Source organism: Vombatus ursinus, unplaced genomic scaffold (genome assembly GCF_900497805.2).
Source record: "Vombatus ursinus unplaced genomic scaffold, bare-nosed wombat genome assembly UNPS02014811.1, whole genome shotgun sequence".
NCBI lineage: Eukaryota > Metazoa > Chordata > Mammalia > Diprotodontia > Vombatidae > Vombatus > Vombatus ursinus.
Window position 1 is genome coordinate 16,861,756 of NW_020954589.1, and position 20,046 is coordinate 16,881,801.

Sequence of the window (20,046 nt, forward strand, 5' to 3'; positions counted from 1 at the left end):
TCTCTCCCAGAGCTGCTTTTAGACTTTCTTGGATGGACCATTTTGGAATAATTGATTCATTCTTTTATCTCACAATTTAAAACCTATAGCCCAAGATTCTCCTCTCTATGCGTCAGTGACTAAGTAGAAAGTAACTCCACTCCTTCTATTTATAGGATCATAGATTTAGAGCTGGAAGTTATCTTAGAGGCCAATGAGGTCAACCCCTTTATTTTGTAGATGAGGAAACTGAGACACAGGGAGGTTAAATATCTTGCTCAAGGTCTTATTTAAGGTAGAATTTGAACCCAGGTCCTCTTGTTTCCATATCTAGTGCTATATGACTCCTCAGTCCTACCCAGCCAAGGTAAGAGCCCATCAGCAAAGCCAATCCTATGGCAATAAGGACCAGGTAGCTTCCCAAATCAGGAGTCTCAATAGATCAATCTCCAGCCCTTTCACTATTTAAAAAACAAAACAAAACAAACAAACAAAAAAATTCAACAACTCTCCAATGAATAAAAGCCAAACTCCTTAGCCCAAGATCGAAGGCCTTCCACAATGTAGGGCCTCTCCATGTCCAGCCTTAGCTCTCCTTGTCCTCTTCTGTGGCTCTCTTCCACCAAACTGGACTCCTCTCAGCTCTTTTATTTCCCATCTACTGCTGTGCCTTTGCCACATACATTACTGAGTCTTCAAATGCCCTCTTGGCATCTAATTCCCCATCTCTATCCATTGAAAACTTATCCTTTCTTCAAGCTCCAAGCTCCAGACGGAAAATGTAAGTCCCTCGAGGGCAGGAACTCTTCATTTTTGTCTTTAGATCTGTAGAACATGGCTCAGTGCCTTGTTCATAGCAGGGATTCAATGAAGGTATGTCGAGCTGAATGGACTTTCCTTCCTGAGAGCTCCTAGGCTCCTCCTGTAGTATTTTTCTTATGATTTGACCATGTTATGTTTTATTATAATTACATTATATATGTTATATTATAATCCTTACATATCTATTATATACTTCCTGAACATTTCTGTATGTATTGTATTTCTCCTGGTAGGTTGCAAGGGTACCTCAAGGGTAGAAATAATGTTGTTTTTATCTTTATATCCCCAGGGCCTAGTATGGTTCCCTGTCCATAGTAAGTGCTTAGTTAATGGTTGTTGGCTAAATGAATGAATGACCAGTCAATCATAGACCCTGATACGGAGGATCATAGGGTTGAAGGTTCCCACTATGACCTCTGGTCTCTACCTCCCAGGCTTCTGAAATAACAGTGGGCCACAGGGAATTGGGAAAGATGAAACTGACATTTCAATAATTCATAGGCTGGAGGAGGGAGCAGGGCTGCTAACTTGTTTCATCCTAAGAAAGTTTTCTGCCACTAAGACTTTCCCCCTCAGTCCCCATGTCATATACTTTCCTAGCATTGTCCTCTAGCCCCCCCAACCTCAAGACTTCAGGTGAGCGACTACCTAACCATCGAGAAGCTGGGAAAACCAACTTAGACTGTGATTTCGTTGATAGTGGAGGGCCCCACTTATCTCAATGTCTTTCCTTGCCTTCTCCTTCTACCAGACCTGAAATATCCACCATCATGGTCAGCCCTGAGAGTCAGAATGCAAGAGTATGAAGAAACCTTCAATACCTGAAGATATCATGTCCCCAAATGGATCTTCTCCTCTCTAGAGGTCATCTAATCCACATCTAATCCATCTAATCATCTAATCCACACCTTGCCAAAAAGCATGACTCCTCAACAAGTCAACAAAAAGTTTACAGTGATTGCTATACTGTTTCCTGAAGACTTCTTGGGAAAACACTCTTGTTAGCTGAGAAGGATAAGAGAACACTATTGGGGGGCAGCTAGGTGGTGCAGTGGATAGAGCACCAGCCCTGGAGTCAGGAGGACCTGAGTTCAAATATGGCCTCAGATACTTGACACTAAACTAGCTGTGTGACCCTGGGCAAGTCACTTAACCCTGATTGCCTCACCAAAAAAACAAAAACAAAAAACAAACAAACAAAAAACTCCCAAGACAACACTATTGGGGTGAGAATTCTCTGTTAGCTAATGATTCACCCTTTCAGCCCATGAACATAGGTGAATTTTTCAGACTGGGTCTCTGTTACTTTGGTGGGCACCAAGAGCCCTAAGGGAATGGAATATGAGGGAGAGGTAAGTTTTGGTGGGCTAGGGAGAAATGAAGTGTGGTGAAAAGCAGGTTCCAACCCTGATTCATTTCTCCTCAGTGTTCTACAGCCCCTCACTAATGCTGCATAGGCCCTGACTCTGTGTGAGAAAGGGAGAGGGTGTGTGTAAAGTGGATGGTCCTGGGCAGGTCAGAGTAAAGGAACCGAGTTGGGGAAGGAAGGTCCTGAATGAGGAAGTCCCTGGTGTATGTGTAGGAGCAGAGGGGGTAAGGATAGAAAGCAAAAGACAAATTTCACCTTTCCTTCCAACAATTTACCTAGCTAATTGCCCCACCTCCACCCAAATTCCCTTCTCACCAACCTCCCACTTTCAGTCACTGGCCACCCAAGGGCTTTGGCCTCCCTTTCCCTTAAGGTGTCGGCTGGAGGTCAGAACATTGATTGCTCCCAACTCCTTGATCCTTTGTCTTCACAGAATCATGGCATTCCAAAGTTCGAAGGGACCTTGTAGCACCCACCTAGTGCAGCTTGTATGCGAGATAATTACCCTCTACCACACACCTGATAAGTGGCCATTTCAATCTTTCATGAAGACCTACCAGGCGGGGGAAACCAGCACTTCCTAACAAATTGTACTTTTGGACAGCTCTGACTCTTAGGAAATTTTTTCCTAATATCAATCCTAAATTGGTCACCTCAAAATTTCCACCCATTGTTTCTGCTTTTGTCCTCTGAGGCCAAATGGAACAAATCAATTAAATCCTTCTTCCACATATCCACTTTTTAAATACCTGAAGAGAATAAGCATGACCCCTGCTGGATCTTCTCCAAGCTAAACATTTCCATTTCCTTCAACTGATGTGCATGTGTCATGGACCCAAGGGCTCTTACCATCCTGGCTGCCCCACTCTAGATGCTCTCCACATTATCAATGTTCTTAAACAGTGGTCCCCAGAATGGAATACAATACTCCAGGTGTGGTCTGACCAGCAAGGAGACCATCACCTCCCTATTTCTGAAGCTATCTATACATCTCTGAATGCAGCCCAAAACCTCATTATCTTTTTTTTTGGCTACCACATCCCACTGCTGACTCACAGTGAACTTGTAGTTCATTAAAAATTCCTCCTTTACACCTACCACCTGGCCCCTCTCCATGCCCTCAGCTTGCTCTCCTTTTTTTTTTTAAATTAGCATCAAGAAGTAGAGTTCAGGTACCATGTGGCTAGGGAAGAGGCTGTTTGCAACACTGAGAAGGAATGGGTAAGGAAGAGAAACCTCTAAACACTGGGGTCCCCCTGTTCCTCTGTTTCCCTGATAGCATAGGAACTGACAGAGGTGTGGAGATGGAGGTGGGGGGTTAGTGAGGAGGTAACTATATATCAGAAAAAAAGCAATGGAGAAGGAGTCAGAGGATCTGTGTTCAAATCCTAGTGGTGCTTGGTATGATCATGAGCAAATCACTGAATTTCCCTGGCCCTCAATTTGCTCATTTGGTTTTTTAGACTTGATGATTCCTAAGATCCCTTTGAGCTCTTAAACCAGTAATCCCTGGAGGCCAATGAGTAAATCTCAAACTCAATTCCAATTCAATTTCTCCATCTAAAAGTTCCAATTTCCTCCCTTGGAAGTTTCTCTGTTAGGAAATTTTTCATAGCCTTGTAATGAAATTGCCCAGGGAACCCTCCAAATAGAAGGCTCTCCATGTTTGCACCTTATTGTTTCTGCCTCTACTTTTTATTTTCTATGACTTCATTTTTTTAGGGAATGCCCAATGAAAAGCTCCATCTACCAATGGAGATAAACACCTGCTCTGCAATTTACAGTCTCAGAGATTTGCCTGGGGCAATGTGTCCAAGGTCACAGAGTTAGAATTCATCTGAAGTCACACTTGAACCTAGGTCTCCCTGACTCCAAGGCCAGTACTCGATCCACAATGTAATGCTGTCACTACATTCTAGGAAGAATTTTCTTTGGAGTTATAGCTCTGACTCACACTTCTGATCCCTTCTCTTTCTCCATAATAAACCATCTAAGTCATAACTGTCTTGGTTGGACATTTAAAATATAAGTGTAGTGGAGGTTGGATTGGAGTACGTTCTATGGAGCATGCCTGTTGATAGACCTGGGGGCCCATGCCATGGAGCATGTGCTGAGACCCCTGGTCCCTTCTGGAGACATGCATGCACTCAGACCCGAAGGCTCTGATGCTTTGGGATGTTATAGCCATACCTTGGTCCCTGTGATGGCAAGAAGAGAGGGAGATACCTCAAAAGAGGACTGGCCATTTTGGCCATAAGGAGCTGTCCCTAAGGTAAGCAAAGGAAAAACAACTTCTGCTCTTTTTCCTCTCTCTGGAATGTGGGGTATGGATCTCTCTCTCTCTCTCTCTCCCCCCTTCTCTCCCCCCCCAATTATTTCTCTCTCTCTCTGTTTCTGACATCATGCTCCACATAGTTTGGGAGAGAGGCTATTCTCCTCCTTCTCTAGCAGCCCTGGCAGCTGTTCATACATGTGCTGCCTAGATGAGCCTAAGCCTGGGCCTCATGCCCTGGCTGCCTCATCTGTTTATATTTCTTCTCCTGAGCACAGGTGATTGACTAGTGATCCTGAGGGGACTGTTCCACCCTTGGAAGCAGCTTCAAGAGTTCAAGAAGTCAAGAGCTCCTGAATTCCTCAGTTACTCTGGATGTACTGTGGAAGATTCTCCCTTTAGATTCCATAATATTTCTAGGAGATGTCTAACAACAGGAGCCCAAGCCTCTGCCTAACTTGCCAGAAGACATAGACCTTATGGGAGTTATTCAGATGCTGCAGAGCCATAGTGAAGATGGAATGCCTATTTAACAGTCTCTAAGGGTTCCATGTTTTAACGTTTTAAGTCTCAACCTCCAGGGAGAGTGTAAAAGTAGTTATGGATTACCCTTCATATTTAAAATCTTTATTATTACATGCATATAATGAGTCTTTTGTATTTTAAGTATTTCTTTTTTGTGAAGGCAATTAATAGCTGCCCCATACTTGTTTTACTGTGTACATTGAGTGTCTCTCAAAGCCCTTTTGGGAAGACCTTAGACAGGAACCAATCCTAAGCCTCAAATGATTTCTCCTGGGTTCTATGGTAGGGACTTAAAAAGCCAGACAATACAATGAAAGAAGCAGACCCTTGAGGCTCCATACCCAGGACTGAACCTCTTCTGCATGAGCTGAGCTGGGTACCCTTACTGGGAGCTGGAAAATGCCCCATACTGGCCCCCATGCCAGGCCCAGTAGGTCTACATGTAAGAATAATGCACGAAAGAAAAAAAATTTCCAGGCACAAACTATATGTAGAATGTCAAATTAAAGGTATACAGCTTAATTATAGAGTCCTAGTGGGCACTGCTTACCACTGCCTAGGACAGGTGGCAATCTCTTCTAGACCCAGACTGGTGGGAGGCAGGTTCTGATTGGCTGGGCTTCAGGTATAACAACAAGGTCCAGATTGAAAGGCTTCTGTATTACCATCTGATGTGTCTGTCAGACTGCACTCGCTCTTCTGGATTCCATACCCCAAAATCCTTGAATGAATTTTATTCCTCAGGCCTTCTCTACCTAAGTCAATTTCTGTAAGCTGCCTCACTCTGAAAAGTCTCCTTAAATGACAAAGCAATTTGACACTCCCCCCTCCTCCAAAGCAATTGAACTCTTAGGTTTTATTGACAGAAGAGAAGTGTGAGGAATAGAGGAGGTCATCAGTCAATGCAGGTCAAATGGAATCCCAGATAACTGTGTTGTAATGGATAGAGTATTGAACCTGAACTTGGGGAGACCTGGGTTCAAGTATGTTCAAGTATCACTTCATATTCTTACTGGCTGTGGAACTCTGAACAGGTAATTTCATATCTCTTTGGCTTCTGATTATTTTGTCTGCAAAATGAAGGACTAGATGACAGATAAACTTCCTTCCAGCTCTAAATCTATGAACCTTTGTTCAGTTCTGGGCATGGTATTTGGAGGAGGGAGGGGAGGAAGACAAGTTAGACTATATCCAGGAAGGTACAGGAACAGTGACGGGTTTAAGGATTGTACAATCACAGATTTAGAGAGGAAGGGGACCTCAGAAGAGATCTTATCAAAACCCCTCATTTTGAAAATGGGGAAACTGAGGTTCAGAGGGATTAAGTGACTTTTCCAAGGTCAAAGAGGAAAGTAAATAAAAGGTCAGAGGCCATGCCATCTGAGAATTAATTGAAGTAATTAAGGCTATTCAATTTGGAAAAGTGAAGATGGAGAGAAACATGAAAGCTGTTTTCAAATATTTGAAGAGACATTAGGAGAACGGAGCAGATTTATTCTAATTGAATCCAAGGGGTAGAGCTAGGAACAATCTACAGAAGTTATAAGGGGACATTTCACCTTAAGATAAGGAAAAAGCTTCATAACAAATAGCAGCATCCCAGAGGGAATAGGTTGCAGTAGGAAACATCTATTCTTCTATTGAAGAAGATTTTTAATAAGAGATAGGATGACCACACGTTAGGCATGCTGGGCTTAAGGGAGTTATATTTTTTAATAAATGACCTCTCGGGTCTACTGACTCTGAAACTCATTGATTCTTAATCCTTAAAAAAAGTATTGATATATTTTGTTTTTAGGTCACCATTATTTTGAAAATATTCCTTTCCTCTGCCCAACCCAATGAGTCATTTTTTTATGACAAGGAATAAAAAAAGAGGAAAAAATAGAGTTCAACTAACTCACACATCCACCAAGGGTATATGCAATGTTGCACACCTGTGGTCTTCCACCTCTTCTCTTCTTTGGGGTCAAGTTTTTGTTGTTCAGTCATGACTGACTCTTTGTGATGTCATTTGGGGTTTTCTTGACAAAGATACTGGAGTATTTGCCATTTCCTTCTCTAGATAATTTTACAGATGAGGAAACTGAGGCAAACAGGGTCACACAGCTGGTAAATATCTGAGGTCAGATTTGAACTCGGGAAGATGAGGGATGGCATGCTAGCCACTGCCCCACCTAGCAAACTTGGTTTTGACCTCTTTTCTAAGCAAGTTCTTTCCTTTGTCATACCTCTCCCCACTGGGAACAACTTCATATTCTTTGATCTCCAGCCACTTCTGGCACCGAGAAAGCTGTTGCTCTGTTTATTCAATGACAGGATTTAGATCCAGAACAGACCATACATAGTCAACTTCGTAATAAAATGTTCCACATTTATAAATAACTCCATTAGATGTCTTGTGTCCAGAGAAGATAGAAGTAGGAATATAATTCACACACATTTGGGGAGGAGGGCTATTTATCACACAGTCAGTCACAAATCATGCCTAGACTCCCTAACATCGGTACTAGATCATTTAGGCCAGCAGTCACAAAGTGTGGTCCAAGGACTCCTCAGGGAGCTCCAAGACCCTTTCAGGGGGGTTGTAAGATCATAACTATTTTCATAATAATACTATGATATTTTAATTTCTAATACAGTAAATATTGATAGATATAACCCACATAAACACAAACTCTTTGGGGGGGGGGAGTGAAAAAGGATCCCGTGACCAAAAAGTTTGAGAACCAATGATCTAGTGCCACCCTTTCGTTTATAGAGGAAGAAACTAAATGACTTACTGAAGGTCACACAGGGAGTCTGTGACAGTGTCTGAGTCAGATCCTGGTTCTCCTGACTCTCAGGCCAGTAATGTGTCCAAATTAGCTCCAGCAACAGGGCCAAATACTTTCTCTTGTTGCGTAGAAGTGAAACATCTTTAGTCATATACAGACTCCTTTGTAAGACATTTAAGGTCCTCTACATTCGGACTCTAAGGTATCTTTCTAGGCTTATCTCAAATTCTCTCTCCAGATATTCCCCATTGCAGACAAAATGAATGGTTTTCTGTTCCCTGTTATTCCCTTGTGCTCTCCCAGCTCTGTACCTTTGTTGATTCTGCTCTGCATGTCTAGAATGGCATCTCTATCCTCACTCTATCAGTTTTATTCCTACTTGAGATTTTTTAAAAATTTATGCATTTAAATCATTTATTTTTATGTTAAATTATTATCTGTCCCTTCCTTTTCCCTCCACTCCTCAGTGAACCATTAAAAAACAAAACTCTCCAAATAAATATGCATAGTCTAGCAAAAACAAATTCTCATGTTGGCCACATCCAGAAATAGAAATCTCATTCTGCACCTTAAGTCCATCACCTTTCTGGCTGGAGATCTAATGAGCTATGTTATCAGTTCTCTGGTATCATCTACCCAGGTTTCAGAGCTAAATTCAAAAGCTGTCTTGTCAAGGAAGCTTCTTTGTTTTCCCCCTCATCAGCCAGGGCTTGCCTCAGGCCTCACATAGCACTTAATTTTGTATCTCTCAAATGTATATTTGTTACTCAAATTATATATGTATATATATGTATATATATAATATTAACTCAAATTACATATGTATATTTGATATGTATCAAATTATATAATATATTATATAAATTATTTTAAAAGCCAGCATGATGTAGTGGCTAGAAAGTTGGCCTCAGAGTCAGGAAGAGCCTTGAGGCTCAGGTATTCCCTCTGACTCATGTCAGCTTGAGACCCTAGGCAAGTTACTTAACTAATCCATGTCCCAGGCAACTCTCTAACACTATAAGTAACCAGACAGGTGCTTATCTGCCTAGGTGTTGAGTTTGCTCTCCAGGAGTTCCTGGTACCAATTAATCCACAGATCTATTTCCCCTCCACCTCACAAATACAAATTCCCTGAGAGCAGGGACACTGCCTTATTTATTTATTTATTTTTACTTTTAGGCAATTGGGGTTAAGTGACTTGCCCAGGGTCACACAGCTAGTAAGTGTCAAGTGTTTGGTCTGAGGCCACATTTGAACTCAGGTCCTCCTGACTTCAGGGCCAGTGCTCTATCCACTGCGCCACCTAGCTGCCCCAACACTGCCCTATTTAAACATTGTGTCTTTCCCACCACTTAGCACTATGCTCTGCACACATTAGACACCCAATAAACTTGTTGAATGAATTGTTTCCTGTTGTATAATATGTAGCATCTTAAAGTAACTATAACTTTAAGTAAACCCAAATATTATGATCAAGTATGTTACAATGCAATAAAAACTGTACCAGAGAGAGACAGCCGACCTTGGGCTCAGCAGCGTCCAGATACAGCACATCATTTTAATGAAAATCTCCAGTTAGTGGAACTGTCTGTTTTAGGCTGAAATTTTAATCAAAAGTAGGCACGGCCGGTGTAGTTAATAAAACTTCCTGTGTGCTGTTGGCTTTAGATGAAGCTTCTCTGTTCTGTATATCATCTAGACAGTTCTTAGCACAGGGACCTGTCTCGGGGGGCAGATGCTGCTGAGGGGGGACCCAAGAGTCCAGTGGAGGAAACTCAGCTTCTTACCAGCTGCTAGAAAAACTCCCAGACTCCCACTGCGCTTAACACCCTAGGTTACACACAGAGGAAACAGTTCTCTATATTAGCATCCGCCATGTGAGGGGAGGCTGGAAAGGTGGGCAAAGAATCTGGTCTTTTTTGAAGGGCAGAAACTCTATCTTCCTTCCAGGCCGATGGACAGGAATCAGTACTAACTCTGAGAGAGCCCCTTCCCTGCCCCAGCTCCGTGTGTGTGTGTGTGTGTGTGTGTGTGTGTGTGTGTGTGTGTGTGTGAATGTGTGTCTGCATGTGTATGTCTGTGGGTGTTTTACAGAAGTAAGATATGATCAAATGACTCCTATTCGAAAAATAACAATGAACAGACCTAGTCAGATAGCTACCTTGATGTAGCCCTCCTTGCTGTTGCTGTCATTGAGTTGTTTCAGGCATGTCCAATTCTTCATGACCCCACTTAGGGTTTTCTTGGCAAAGATACTGGAGTGGTTTGCCATTTCCTTCTTCAGCTCATCTGACAGATAAGAAAACTGAGGCAAACGGGGTTGAGTGACTCGCCCAGGGTCGCACAGTTAGTAAATGTCTGAGGCCAGATTTGAACTCAGGAAGATGAATCTTCCTAACTCCAGGCCCAACACTCTGTACACTGTGCCACCTGGCTGCCCTACTACATACAATGAAATATAAAAAGAAAAGCAAAACACAATGCTTTAGTTCTGAGGGAACACTAGAGAGCATCTGAATGCAGTGACATATTACCTCTCCAAACTGGACCCATCTTTCACAGCCCAACTCAAGTCTCATTGCTCCATGAACCTAAACATTCTTCCTGATGACTAGCCTACAGTGACCCCACTCCTCTCTCTGGATTCCTGTTTCATAGCTTGGTGCAGAGGGATAAATGTTTAATTTGGAGTCAGAGGATCTGGGTTCAAACCTAGCTCTGCTAATGACCAGCTGTGTGACCTTGAGCAAGTCATGTAATCTCGCTGAGCCTCAGTTTCCTCAACTGTAAAATAAGGGCACGGTCTAATGGCTGCTGAAATCCCTTCCTTCTCTAGCTTTAAACGTATGCTGCTACGAGGTGAGGGTATTAAGCTGAGCCAGAGATGATTCTATACCCTTTCTAGCCTCTTCCACTCCTCTCCCCCCTACCCCCACCCAACCTGCCTAGTTATGACCCTGGGTCTGAGTAGCCAAAGGAATTCCAAGCTTATGCCAATAATTCTGCTCATTCCCAGTTTGTTTGTTCTTGTTTTGGTTGGTTTCTTTCTCCATCTCTGTTTTAAATGCATTTCCTTGCCTTTCTGGCCTCCCAGAGCTCGCCAGGCTAATTTAATCCATTCTCTGTAATTGTCAGCCGATTCTCATTTAGACCTTTTGTCATTTCTATTAAAAAAAAAAAAAACAAAAAAACAAAAAAACAAAAAAACAAACAAACAACCAAACCACCACCACCCCCTCCCAGGGTCAAGGGCTGAATGGGAGAAGTTCATTAGTCTTTATGGCCCTGGTGATATTTCATTCCCTGCCATGTGAATCTGGCCCTTGGACACCAACGCTTCTTGGGGCTGCATGGCTGGCTGCCGAGCTTGATTGTATTGATTGCATCTGTAATGAGATGATATGCTCTCTGGAGTGGCTGTTGTAAATACCTTGGCTACGGACTATGAAGGGGGAAGATTTCTGTTAAGAAGCAGAAACCACCTAGGATTTCAGACAACATAAGGGCCTTTGGAGAAGAGAGTCACTACAAGCATCACCCCCTCCATAGCTCCCCACTCCAACCCCACCCCCCAGCTCTTTCCAGATGTGAACACCACTTATATTTTGTGCCAGCAGGTGTCTCAGGGTTTGTTCTGCTTCTCTCCTCAATTAGTATCTCACTGCCACCAGGGTTTCCTTTTGGAACTCAGTTCCCCACCATCCAGTTTAAGCCCCAGGGGAAGATAATAGCCTTTTACTTTTCTCCCTCTCTTGAAAACATCATTCACCTTCCTAGGTGTTTTGGACCACATTTGCTGCAAAGCACTTCTCCATTGAAGTCCTCATGCCTCATCAATCAACAACCATTTATAAAGTACCTACTATGTGTTAGCCACTGAGGATATAAAGACAAAAAAAAAACCCAGCCCCTCCTGTCAAGGGACTTGAATTCTATCAGGGGAAAGATATGTGTATATATGTATTATGTATGTATACAAATATGTGTGTATATGTGTGTGGAGAGAGAGAGACAGAGAGAGAGAGACAGAGAGAGAGAGGAGAGAGAGTACAACAGAGTACTAATATTTATATAGAGCTTATTATGTGCCAGGCATTGTGCTAAGCACTACATACACACACACACACACACACACACACACACATATATAAAACACAAAACTAGGACTATTTATTTGACTAGGAAAGCCAAATCAAAACATTTCTTTTCATAAAATTGCAAGGTAAATAAATACAAAATTTTGTTATATCAACATTGATATCACTTAAATTTCATTAGTTTAATGAGATTTCTGTTTTGACCTAATAAATTTGATAGGAATATCACAAACAAGTCCTATAATGCTGCATATTAAGTCACCATTAACATTCTGATGGTAGAAACAACACAACTGTGATCATCCCCCTACCAAATTACCTTCATATGTACTAGTTATTCAATTGTAGAATCATTTAGCTTACCTAATGTCTTAAATGCTTTTTATGTACTGACACAAAGTCATATCAAGGCTTTCACAATCAAATTTTGAAGGGTCGTATTTTTAAATGTTTTTATAACACAGAAAATTTTAAATTTTCAACCCAAAAGAAATTTTGGTTCATGATAAACATTGCCTTTCCTGTTAGAATGTAAATTTCTTGGGAGCAGAGGTTTTTGTTCATTCTTGTATTTTTATCACCAATGCCCAGTACAGTAGGGTCTGGCACTTAATAGGCCCTTAATATTTATTGGTGATTGGCAAGTTCAGTTCAAAAGCATCATTAAAGGAATTAGAACATTTTTTCTCGCCTTTCAAAGTGTTGCCATTTCACGTCCTAAAACTCTGAAGATAATATTTGTAAAGCATTTAGTACAGTGCCTGGCACTGTAGCAGACACTTGATAAATTCTTCTCTCTTTTCCTCCCCTCGCTCTCCCTCCCTTTTGCTCCATTTAACATTTTTTTCTAATCAGAAAGCAAACATACACATTAAATATGGGAGAACAGAATTTGGATAGATGGAAATGAATAATTAAAGATGAATGAAAAGAAATCAAGAGATCCATTGGCTAGTGGCTTCTGAAGGAACTAGAAAATGACAGGCCATGCCCCAACATTATAGAGAAGTATCTCTGTGTTACTGGTGGCATTTTCTTAGTTCCAGGACCTATCCTTTCCTTTAGTAAGCTTTTAATAAATGTGTGTTGAATGTTCATTTCAAACTCACAATGGGGAGAGGGGACAAGAAGGTCCTTTGAGTCCATAAGATAAAAGACAATACTACTGGAGGCGGAGTAATCTTTTTTACCCTCTGTTAATATCATTATTACTTTTTCAATGTTGAAAAACCTTCACATTCCAATTCTTAGGGAATCAGCTAACTTACCCATTTTCATAATTGCTTCTTAAGCATTAGCAAAATGTAATGGAATTTAAATTATTCCAGCTAAATATTGGAAGTTTAAATTTTTAAAAGCACATAGTAATACTTAAAAGGAAAAGCAAAATATATATATATAATAGAGATTTTGTCTTGTGTACAATTCTCCTTTTTGGTTCTGTTTTGTATAAGGAAATGATAATTATATTTGGTCTTCATTAAGTTCAGACAAAAAAATAAAATTTAGATTTAATGAGTAGAGGAAAAATAATAAAAAAAATTGAAAGCACAAAATAATAGCCAAAGGTTGTCTTTGATACTCTTTAGAAGGGTCAAGTCAGACATCAAATCTTATAACTAAGTAATAAGTATATGCAAGTATTTGTTTTAGAGCCATGCATCAGAATCATTAATGCTAGATTAATAAGAAAGGTTTGTTCATTTATTTGCTGAAGGTTCCATAGTGAAAGTGAAAGTTCTCAACAACAAGTTTGCTCACAAGTCAATTTGATTCGAAAGGTCAATGCTGTTAAGAATAGAGGCAAATCAAACTTGACATTGATTATACTTTCATGAGAAAGTTATCTTTAAAAAAAAAAGTTATCTAAAAGTGCCATAAATTTCTTCTGTACCAGTTCCACCAAAAAAAAAAAAAAAAAGGCAAGATCCTAAAATGGACAAGCCCGTCACATGCAGTATCCTATCTGGGAGGAATGAAGTCATTTATAAGCTCAGTGCTGAGCCAAGAACTTACAAGATAAGGGATTGGTTGATACTAAACAAGTTACTTGCAAGATGAGATAATAATATGCTACTATTTCCACCTTGGTGAAAAAGTGATAATTTTTCAGGAAGGTCTGTGGAGGCACCCCACTGCCCAAGGGATCCATCATCAGAACAAGTAAATAGAGGATCTGGGTTGGAGAGTGCAAGTGAATTTCCCACAGTTTAGTTCCATGAGCCTGAAGTAGAGATTTTGGCATGTTTCCTTGTCTGTGACATCTCAAATAGTCAACATTCCATCCTGAATGGAGCTACAAGGTTGCTAGTTGGGATGTCTATCAACACAGTGTCACCAGTTGATGACAGTATCTGAGAGGATTCATTTCCATGTTGTCAGATATCCCATATTTTTAACTGTCCAATTAAATACAGTGAAAAATCTCAACAACTGGAAGGAAGACCACTACATGAAGTGTACTGTGGTCTATATTCTCTATCATCCCTGTGGATGATAGATTTCTCCCATCTTTTCAGAAAACAATTTCTGGACATCTGCCTGTAGTACCCAGATAATATGGTCTACACCTATTGGAAAGACCACCTGGACCAATGTGTTGGTGGGCTTTGATTTTCTGTAATTATTCCCTTTTCACCAAAATGATGACATTTCTGTTTGATTAAACCTGATTGACTTGATGGAAAAGAAAAATTACTACACTTCCTAATGATGAAGCAGCTACAATTCTTTCCTGGTCCAAAAAAACACAAGTCCATTACATGATCAGGGTCTCCAATGTCACATAGTAACTGATGGTCCCTTTTGAACCCTCCAACAAAGCTCAAGTTATCAATATCTCCCATGCATCAGAGTGAAACGTTGTTTTCCTCATTGTTCCAAGAGCTAGTATGAAAGTTTTTAGAAGGCTACAAGCCACCTGAGGGCGTTGCCATCAGCTGGTTTTGCTGGTTTTCTGGGACACATTAGTGTAAATCTCTATAGGTGAGAGGCCTCTACCATGGCAGGTTATTAAATACGAGTCACAGGGACTTTAGGAATATCACTTTGGCAGCTGCATGAAGGATGTGTGTGCCTAGCATATAGTAGATGCTTAATAAATACTTTTTGATTGATTGATGAATTGGGAAAGAGAAAGGCTTGAAATGGGGAAAACAATTAGGAGGCTGTGTCAACGTGAGATGTTGATGAGGGCCTGAGCCAGGGCAGTGTTTACGTTGGGGAGGTGAGCCTCGATTCTCCCAAAGCTTTATTAGTGGAGCACTTGCTTATCTAGGTCCTACTAAGCTGGAAAGTCTTCATAAACAGGCCCAAAGCAGACATTCTAAAGAGCTGCGAAATTAATTTAGCCAACAAATAATCTCCTCTCCACCCCCACCCCCACCCCCAGTCATAGCAACTCAGGAAAAAAAGCATATTCTGAGGCATGGAGTGAATGGATCTTAATTCACATGGATAAATGAGGCACCCACTGATAAAATCATAGATTCTCAAAACAAGTATTGTAAAAAACCATAGGGGCTGCCTGACAAAAAGTGGTGGACTTAATATGCAGAATGAGGCAGGCACTTTTGGACATGGCCAATCTGGCCATTTGTTTTGCTCGATTCTGCATATTTATTACAAAGGATCTCTTTCTTTCTCAATGGTAGGAGGAGGTGGGATAACAAGAAAATAGATGCTTATTAATTGGATTTTTTTTTAAATAAACAGGATGAAAGAGATTGGACCAGATGATGTCTAAAGTACTTCCAGCTCTAAATTTAGGATTTCATTATTCTATAAGCTTGAGTGGCAACTCTCTAAGATACATATGTTAACAAAGCAGGTGTCAACATGCACTTAATAGAGAGAGTTTCCTCACTGGGAGTTCCCAACATAGATGAAATCTCAGGTCTGGTTAAAAAAAAAAACACAATAATATGGTGGGAGTTTACAGTAACTGACTTAAATAAGTCTTAGTTCTGTTATACAAGAGGGATGGATAATGTGGTATGATGTAAAAAGAGACAGAACCAGAGCTCAAATCCTGCCTTTGGTGTTACTACCTATGTGATCTTGGGCAAATCACTTAATCTTCTTGGGCCTCAGTTTCCCCATCTCTAAAATGAGATTTGGACTAACTTGCCTCTGAAGACCTTTCCTGATCTTAGATTTATGGTCCCATTTTGTGAGCATGCACAGGTATCAGCTTGGAGAATTCTGGACTTTTTTTAAAAGGCAATTACATTACTTATTTCTTTAAAAATGATGAGATGAGGAGTCACATGGGGATGGATGAAGTGCTCCTCTAAGCCTGGAATGCACTTCCTCCTCTCCTCTGCCTCTTAAAACCCTGAGGTTTCATTGAAGCATAGCTCAGATGTTGCCTTCTGAATGAAGTTTTTCCTTATACCTTTTGTTAATAGCCCTTAATCCCTCCCCTTCTCTCTTTTTTCCCCTTTTTTAGGATAAGATCATACATCTAGAGCTCAGAAGTCATCATGATCAACCCCTTTATTTTATAGATGAGAAAACTGAGGCACAGAGAGGTTAAGTTGCTTGGTCAGGGTCACAAAATAAGTGGGATTTGAACCCAGGTCTTTCTGATTCTAAGTCTAATGCCCTATCTACCATTCTGTGTGCTCTAAATTCCTTGCCAACTCTGATATACGTACAATAACTCCATGCATGTTACAGTCATGTTCACATTTACATTCAGTTCTTGTCTTGTGCAGAAGCTACAGGAAGCTACAACAAACTCTTCTTAGGCCCTCCCCCAGACTCTCTGGCTGAACTCTTACTTTTTTATGTGTCTCATTCCCAGAGCCAACCCTTCTAGAGGTTATCCAGATCTCGGTTTTGAGCCAATGTGTTTGGTTAGTAAGGCGATAGATATTCCATCTCCCTGGAATCTACACGTCCCTGCCTATTCTTGTCAATTCCACACCCACATTCTCTCCACTCACATGTCAACTACCCCAGCTCAAGGCCTCTTGACTGTACTATAGTAATAGCCTCCTGGTCCCCCCCCCCCCCCCGGCCAGTTTCTCCCTTCTCCAATCCATCCTCAACAAACCAAGCTGCCAAAATAATCTTGCTAAGGAACAGGTCTCGTCCTGAAACTCTCCTAATGAAAAAATCTGCATTGGGCTTCTGTTGTCTCTAGGATTAAAAAAGAAACAAACCCCTCAGCTTGGCACTTAAGGCTTTCCATAATTTAGCTTCAACCAATCTTTCCAAGACGTTTCACATCGAATTTCATCATGCATTTTGTGTTCTAGCCAACCTGGCCTACTAGCTAGTTGTTCAGTGTATACAACAATCCATCTTCCACCAAGGTGCCTTTGCATTGGCTGTCCCCATGCCTAGAATGTACTCCCTTCTTACCTCTGCCTTTCAGATTCCCTAGCTTCCTCTAACACTTAGTTCCTGGGCCATCTACAAGAATGTTTTCCTAGGCTCCAGTTATTAATGCTCTCTCTACCCTCTAATTTGTGGGTCCATAGCCCCTTACAGACTTAAATTCATGGAAGATAGTATATTTATTTTCTAGTAAGTTTGCCCCATATAGCTCAAACCTCACCCCACTATAAAACTAAGGCCTTCTAAAGTAAACTCAGGTCTGAATGCTAACAGAAACCTAGGCAACCAATGACATAGAATCAGCAACAAGCATTTAATTGGAACGGAAAAGGAAATGAAAAAAAACTAATTAGAAACCTCAGGAATCATTATCTTAAATGAGTGAGTTTGCATGGCCTTCTTTCCCTGACACTGTCCTAACCCCAGGTTCCTACATGCAATGCGTGAGTGTTTATGTGTGTGTTTGGAGGGTGGGGGAGTGGGTTCTTGGCAACCTTGAATATCCATCGTATAGCCATCAACCGTCATTCCACTCCCAGCTGCAGCTCAAGACAGCTTTCTCTCTAGTTCCTTACAAAGCTGGAAGATCTTGGCAGTTTCTTTAGCTAGGCAGGCTAAACTGCCTCAGTTTCTATTTCTTCTTCCTACTCACCTCTTTGCTGGGACAGCATCCCTTACCACCGGAGGAATTCAAAGTTTGAAGTCCTATTCTTAGTGCCTGATCTGCATGGGAAATGCATTTCCTACCTGGATAGATATGTGCTTATGCACTGTGGCCACAGGGAAATACAATATAGGCTTCCCCTCATCTACTCTCTATTACATAATTATCTGGACCCCCTCCCCTGCCCCAAATGTAATCTCTTTGAGGGTAGGAATTATTTGACTTTTTTTCTTTCTATTCTTAGGGCTTTAGCACAGTATACTTAATATTTATTTAATCCTGACAAATCATTTAACCTCCTTGGGCCTCAGTTTCCTCATCTGTAAAACAGGGGTGCTGAATTAGATGTTTCTGAGGCTCCTTCCAGCTCTAGAGCTATCATCCTGTGATGATATAGTAAGCCTAAATAAATGCTCATTTGACAAATTGAATTTGATTCTTCGTTTGCAACTTCAGTCCAATTCAAAAGTTATAGGCAAGGTATTATAGGTGTTAGTGCTGCAAAGATAGAAAACAACACAGTCTCTGCCCTCAGGGAGCTTACAATTGACACAGAAACACAAATAACTATAACACAAAGTAGAATATGATAGGAGCAAAGGAGAGATTCAGGCACAGTTTTCTAGGAAAATTTGAGGAAAGAGATATCACTTTCAGGGGCCAGGGAAGTGGCGTAAGGATCAAGGAAGGAAGATTTCATGGTAAAGATGGGCTCCTGAGTCGGGTATTAAAGGAAGAAAAGGATTTAAGCTAGCGATGAGAAAGGATTCAAGATTGGGTGAAATCTGGTTTGACTAGAATGTAGAGTGCGTAATGGGATTGGTGGAGATTGGGGTGGGGTAGGGAGGTGGGGGAAGAATGGTAGAGCAGGCCATTTTAGCCAGGCCACAGTTCTCCCATATTCATCTTTCCCTTTTTATTCTCACTGCTCCCATCTTCAGACCCTCTTTACCTTTTACCTCAATTATTATTTTGCCTCAACTTCCTCCAGTCTCTATGAACATTACAAACTTTAAATCTATATATGTATTAGTTATTATTATTGGTCTTACTATTTATCCAATTGTTCTTCTTGATATATAATTATAATCATGTCACTCCTTTTCAATAGCTTCCCATTGCCCACCAAATAAAGGCCACTTCTCAGTCTGACATTTAAGGTCATCTATAATTGATCCCAACATACCTCTCCAACCCTATCTCCTTTTTCTTTCTTTCTTTCTTTTTCTTTCTTTCTTTCTTTCTTTCTTTTTTTTTTTTGGTGAGGCAATTGGGGTTAAGTGACTTGCTCAGGGTCACATAGCTAGTAAGTGTCAAGTGTCTGAGGCTGCATTTGAACTCAGGTCCTCCTGACTCCAAGGCCGGAGCTCTATCCACTGTGCCACCTAGCTGCCCCTTCCAACCCTATTTCCTACCGTTCCTTTACATGTTCTCTATGCTTCAGCCAAATCTTACTGAGTATGTATTGTACTTTCCCTCCTCTGTGACTTTTCTCATGCATCTCCCCTTGACTGGAATACCTTCCTTTATGTTCCTAAAAGTCCCAGTCCTGCCCATCCTCCAAGACCCAGTTTAAATGTTCTCATCTCCATGAAGCCTTTCCCTGATGCCCACCACCACCAACTCCCAGTCCAAAATAACCTCCCCCTCCCACGAATTCTTAGAACACCTTACTTACACTTTTTTTCTGACACTCATTTTATTTGTATATGTTATGGTAATCATCTTTGACTTTATCCTATATACTATATACTCTGAACTAAGCTATAAACTCCTTGGGGGCAAAGACTGTGCCTTATTCTTCTGTCCTGTCTATAGCTCCTACCTCTTAATAGACCTCCATAAACACTTGCTAAGTGAATTAACTGAGAAATAGGCACCATCTTGTGAGGCTGCCCCACTGCCTTGGCAGCCTCAGAAGTGAAACTTTTCCAGGTCCCAAAAAAGATAGACCAAAAAGCAAAGCAGACAGCAAGCAGCCAAATGTTCAGTCTGAGGCAGGAGAATAAAACAAAATGAAATAAAGTCCAATTAGTTTGCTTTAAAAAATATATTAAACACAAGAGGAAAACACAGCGTTGGCCCTGCTGACATTATTGCTGAGTCTGAGAGGGGCCAGGCAATTACATTAAGGGAAAATAGATAAGCTTGCTGGGTTGCCAAATAAAGCAGCAATCACAGAGATAAAAGGGAAG

At 41.0% G+C, this 20,046-nt stretch overlaps 1 pseudogene; it reads right to left on the reverse strand.

Annotated features, from left to right (window-relative positions):
• Nucleotides 1-14,326, reverse strand: part of LOC114053362 — a 65,631-nt pseudogene extending 51,305 nt beyond the window's left edge.
• Nucleotides 14,327-20,046: the final 5,720 nt, after the last annotated feature.